Source organism: Culex pipiens, chromosome 3 (genome assembly GCF_016801865.2).
Source record: "Culex pipiens pallens isolate TS chromosome 3, TS_CPP_V2, whole genome shotgun sequence".
NCBI lineage: Eukaryota > Metazoa > Arthropoda > Insecta > Diptera > Culicidae > Culex > Culex pipiens.
The window spans coordinates 27,678,764-27,684,966 of record NC_068939.1 but is presented as its reverse complement, the minus strand read 5'-3'; the positions used below and the strand labels follow the sequence as shown (position 1 = coordinate 27,684,966).

The following is a 6,203-nucleotide window of genomic DNA, read 5'->3' as shown; positions in this document are numbered from 1 at the left end:
AAAGCCGTAAAAAATTAAAATGCATTCCCCTGCGTTTTCAATTCAGTGTTTTTTTTTTCTGTATACCCCAAATAGGCTAGAACCGAAAGATAAAAACTTTGAAAAATATTTGTCAAATTTCGTCAAAAACGTTACTCGTATTAAAAAAAACTTTATTTGAAAAAATGGGATGTTAACAGGGTGAAAAAAAAAAGTTGAGAAAATGTCATTTTCTGTTATAAACTATTTAAATGGCGAAAATGTCAAAAAATACAAGAAATATTGAACAAAAATTAACTTATAGTTGTATTTTTCAGTTTAACACATTGAACGTAACATCTTTTTTTAAATAATTGCCTCATGTTACTTTATTTTAAATAAATTTGTTGTTAAATTTCTATTTTTATTAAAATTTTAAACAGCTTGTTTAAGTTTGTATTTATTTAGAAGCTATGTTCGGTCGCTTTTTTATAAATAATTCGCAATAATTTTGTTGGTGAAAACTTTCTATTATTTGAGGATCTAAAAAGTAGGGGAATAGTCGGGATTTCGAAAATAGGATTTAATGACCACCCTGATGTTGTAAAATTATCACTAAGTTTTTCTCGATAATATTTCTTGTTATCCATCAAATATATTTGTGTTTCTCTTTTTCTTGAAATTTACAAATTTGAGGTCAAAATTATGCTAACCAGAAGTCACTTCCCTTTCCTTCACTCTAAAACAATAAAACGAGCTAATGTCACCGCATATTGTGCTTTGCACAAATTATTTAAGAACAAATAAAAATCTCAACCCAGCACGCAGACTTTTCGAGTGGTAGGTACCTCGCACAGTTTCGTCAACCGCGGCTCGAACAGTGAAAGCACGCGCGGTATTTGCACACTTGAGATGATATTTACCAAAGACTTTGGCACTGCCGAGGCAGGAAGGATTTCGATTTCGAAGCCCCGAGAAAAGCGCCAAGGAAAATGGAAAATTCATTTGCTGGCTGGGGTTGAGGGATTTCCGTCTTTTTATTTCAATTTTGTGGATTTTCAAGTTCCAGATGGCGAGGCACAACTTTTAAATTTTCCCTCTCTAATGTCGACGTATTGCGTGTACGAGAACACGTGTACCGAGGCGAACTTTTTATGCATTTTTTTTTGGTTCTCTCTCAACATGGTCTGTAGAAATGTGTATGAAATATATGTTCTGTATTCGCTTGAGCGTAAGAATGGTTTCGTTTAACCTGGTGGGAGAAAAAAAACACATATTTTTCCACCCTCGCCGGTTAAACTTGCCAAAATCAGGTGGCTTTCGAATTCGTCGTGTTTTCGTGCGTTGTAGAAAGCACCCGAGAGAGAGTTATGTCATGCTGCATTATGGATTCTGGAATACCCGCAAGATAGAACGCATAAATTGATATTAAATTCCTTGCGAGTTGCCAGCTGCCAGTAGGTTATGGCAAGTTGAAGATATTTTGTTTTGCTTCAGATTGAAAAGCCATCTTGTGTATAGCTAACTTCAATATTTTTTTCTAATTGAAATGATATTGCGTTTTGTTAGCATTGATCATTCTTAAATTGGCACTTTGTTGGGGAAAAACCTTTAAATCCAAATGATTCTTCTGAACCAACCAAGCATACACATTGGTATTCATCATTTATTTTCCTGAAATATATTGTTGAGGCCAATTCTCGACATCATTGAATTTTGCGTTAAATTGATTTTCAGAAAAAATATGTAGTTTCGGAGCTTTTGGAAAAAATATTTTATCTGGGATTTTTTTTTTCAATGTTTCATCACCTCCATTTTGACCACCATCTTGGATTTTATCATTCTTGATAACTTTAACCTAGTTTGCATAGCATAGCATAGCATTTTGCATTGTACAGTCCAGACTAGATTATTCGAAGGCGGCCAAAATGGTGATGATAACATATTGAAAAATACATTTTTCAATTTTAAAGGAGCAATTCCAGCTCAAATCTGGATTTTTTCTGGTACTTTTGTACCCGACCCTCCCCGATTTCAATGAAACTTTTTAGATCTGTTATCCTAGGCCTATATAAGCCATTTTTGTGTATATGGAGCCAATTGTACTCGAAAATGACATTTGAGAAGGGCGTAAGTAATTTAAATATTTTTGTATTTTGTAATTTAAAAATTACAGTATGTCGAAGCCGTTGCATCATGTCAAAAAGTGGTCAAAGACAAACTTGTAGGAAATTTGACGGGCTTTCTGAAAAAAATATTGCGCGTATTCCCGAAAAAGACACGCGGCATACCAGCCTCGAAACGACGCGCCGCACTTTCGGCAAATGCGCGCTGTCAAATCCCATACTGCGCGTTTTGTTTTTGTTGATCTTCTTCTTCGAATTGCATGGCATTGTTGCCGGGTATGTTTTTTATTGCACCAAAAGTGCAGAAAATTGCTGGCAACTGTGTCTGCGGCACATTCTAAAATGCCGCGAGGCGTGTACCGTCGAGAGAAACGGGCAATACACTGAAACAAAAATACACGCCAATTTTATGAGAATTTTCAATTTTGGGAGCGTTCTTTTATTACGTAACGCGAAAAATCGGACTTTTAGACCCCCTCCCCCCCTCTCGTAACAAAATTTCCATACAAATTTTAAAAACTTTGTATGGAGCGTAACACGGCCTCCGACCCCCTCTCCCCCCCTACTGCGTTACGTAATAAAAGAACGCTCCCTTTAAAGTTTATAAGTTAAATTTTATGGTGACGTCACGATTTTTTTTCATTCAAAATTTTTGTGAAAATAGCCTAAAATGTGACAAAAAGACCCATGAAAAATGCAAAATGGTTTGTCTCTCCAAAAAAAAATACAAAAATCATTGACTAAAACTGTTTTTTTTTTTTGAAAATTGGTCTAAACGTCAAAACTTTCAAAAACCGATATCGAAAATAAATTCCCCAGATAATTTTACATAAAAGTCTCCATATTGACCATTGTCCTATGTCGAATCCTTGTGAAGATACAGCGGTTTTAAAAATAAAAATGTTGAAAAAATAGGTTTTTGGTGGTTTTTGGAGATTTCTATGTGACATACTTGGTTTTTCAATCTCGTAAATATTTTTACTGGAGAGCTCCTTTTATCATTTACATAAGCTTATTTATTATCCAGGTTTTTACCACACTGAAAAAAATATGCAATTTTCAGTTATGAGCAATGTAATAAAGCTTATATCTGTAAGCCCATACATCCAATTGAAACGCTGTCAAAGGCAAACTTATGGAAAATTGGACGAACTTTCCAGTAAAAATATTTGCGAGACTGAAAATCAAGTCTGTCATATAGAAATCGCAAAAAAAAAAAAACACCAAAAAACCCATTTTTTCAACATATTTATTTTTAAAACCGCTGTATCTTCACAAGGATTGGACATAGGGCAATGGTCAATATGGAGACTGTTATGTTAAATTGTCAGAGGAATTTATTCTCACTATCGGTTTTTGAAAATTTTGACGCTTAGACCACTTTTCAAAAAAAACAGTTTTAGTCAATGATTTTTGTATTTTTTTAGGAGAGCTCTACCAAACTGCATTTTTCGTGAGTCTTTTTGTCACATTTTAGGCTATTTTCACAAAAATTTTGAACGAAAAAAATCGTTACATCACCTTAAAATTTAACTTTTAAAATTAAAAATTTAAATTTCTCGTAAAATTGGCGTGTATTTTTCTTTCGGTGTATTTTTTTTTCAGAAAGCCCATCAAATTCCCTACAAGTTTGTATTTGACCACTTTTTGATATGATACAACGGCAACGGTACCAGAAAAATTCCCGATTTGAGCTGGAATTGCTCAAACACAATCAAATACTGAAATTGAATATCAAAAGTAAGAAAATAATAATTAATCGGATAATCGAGTCTGGACTGTACAATGTAATTTATTCAAATAAATCATTCCTTGTTACCCATACCCAAGGCATGGATCCAAAATCAATCACCAGCTGGACCATCGGTTATTATCCGATCAGCTTAGGAAACCCCTTCCTGTGTCAACACGCGAACGCGAACCGGTTGGTCCTTTTCCCATCCGCCATCGCTATGACCATTAGCAGTTATGCTGATGCATTTTGCCTAGTCACTGGACCGCGAAATCCCGCAAATTGACCACGCAAACACGTGTCCACAACCCACGGGATGATCCACCCGGCCTAATAGGCTATTTTGCCACCGGAAATCGGGTTATTTCCAATTATCCCCTCTCGATCGATGACGAGTTCGCGATGCTAATGAGGAGATGAAGTCCACGTGTACTTCCACCCTTTTCCATGGTGGGGGTCAACCAAGTTGCGTCGTTGTTAAGCCCGAAAAGGACTTCTAATGAGCAGAATACACCCCACCCGATATGGACATGATGTGCATTACGGCATAAGTTTGTCCCTGGAGCTTGTTATGCGCACGAGAATACATTAAAGGGGGAAGCCAGCACACGCCAAGGACAACTCAGCTGGAATGGTCAAGAGGTCAGTTATGCTGCTGCTGCTGGACTGCACACCTTTTCCGCCTGGACGGCTTTCATCGCGATGGTAATGAGCGGGAAAATGTGCTACCTCCTGCTAGAAAGGTGACCGCTAAAATAAGGGGCTCGTTATGGGAAGTGACAGACTGGGACGCGTGGAAGCTTGTGTTACGACGGATGAAAGTTGATGAAAGTTGGCAGTAGAGCTGCAAATTAATGTTTAATTTCCTTAAAAGGTCTGTTCTGAAGAATACTTCATCAGCAGAATCTAAATCATATTGTGTTTTTGTATTTTTGTATTTTTGAATTTTTGTATTTTTGAATTTTTGAATTTTTGTATTTTTGTATTTTTGTATTTTTGTATTTTTGTATTTTTGTATTTTTGTATTTTTGTATTTTTGTATTTTTGTATTTTTGTATTTTTGTATTTTTGTATTTTTGTATTTTTGTATTTTTGTATTTTTGTATTTTTGTATTTTTGTATTTTTGTATTTTTGTATTTTTGTATTTTTGTATTTTTGTATTTTTGTATTTTTGTATTTTTGTATTTTTGTATTTTTGTATTTTTGTATTTTTGTATTTTTGTATTTTTGTATTTTTGTATTTTTGTATTTTTGTATTTTTGTATTTTTGTATTTTTGTATTTTTGTATTTTTGTATTTTTGTATTTTTGTATTTTTGTATTTTTGTATTTTTGTATTTTTGTATTTTTGTATTTTTGTATTTTTGTATTTTTGTATTTTTGTATTTTTGTATTTTTGTATTTTTGTATTTTTGTATTTTTGTATTTTTGTATTTTTGTATTTTTGTATTTTTGTATTTTTGTATTTTTGTATTTTTGTATTTTTGTATTTTTGTATTTTTGTATTTTTGTATTTTTGTATTTTTTTTGTATTTTTTGTATTTTTTTGTATTTCTGTTCTAAGGTTTATTTTATCTGCAATAGCATTTTTTCACTCTTTTATAAATATTTTTGTAAGTAGACAGTAATTTGTCTGTAGATAATAATTCCACTCGTAAAACGACCAAATTACCCCCCAGTTTTGAACAGCAAACAGCGTCGTTAAATTCTATCGACACTTTCTCCCCACTTTCTTCGACCTCCTATTTTTTTGCTCTTCTGCGCTCTCCCTCGAGGAAATCTGCTCCGAGTTTGCGTTTGCCAAGTGCGTGTGAAAATTAAATGGATTTTCCCTTCACCTAAAACCTGCTCGGAAAAAATGACACTTTCCCTAGATTTCCCGTCGGCGCTCCCGGATCGCTTCCGGGGCGACACAGCCCCGACCTGTCCCTCTGGCGCAGCGGATAGCGCGTTGGACTTCTAATCCAAAGGTCGTGGGTTCGATCCCCACGAGGGATGATTGTGGCGATGTTTTTTTTTTTGTTGTTAGCGAAGAGATTGGGTGAGCTTTATTTTGATTGCACTTGCTTTAAAGTGAGCTTTGCAGAATTGGGGAAGCGAAAGCGCTTTCACCACATTCAGGTCACGTCGCGGCGCCAACTGGGATGACTTGGATTGGTGGGAGGAGATTTTCTTAGAACGATACACCGGAGGTCACTGTAAAATGGGACAACTCAAATGTCGTCGCCGGGGGACGGAAAGAAATTGAAGATGCGAGATATCTTCTCCCTTGTGGGAGCGGTGAGGTGGTGTAAACATTTTCTCTATTTTTGTAGCAACCGTTCTAGCGTTTTGTCGATGGTTGGAGTGTGCTGCTATTTAAAGCATCTGCCACCTGTTTCTTTTCT

General features: G+C 35.1%; 1 non-coding gene across 1 annotated transcript; it reads left to right on the top strand.

Annotated features, from left to right (window-relative positions):
• Positions 1-5,741: 5,741 nt before the first annotated feature.
• On the top strand, positions 5,742-5,814 carry Trnar-ucu (transfer RNA arginine (anticodon UCU)). Its single transcript has one exon. It is a non-coding gene; the product is annotated as a tRNA-Arg (tRNA).
• The last annotated feature ends 389 nt before the right edge of the window (positions 5,815-6,203 follow it).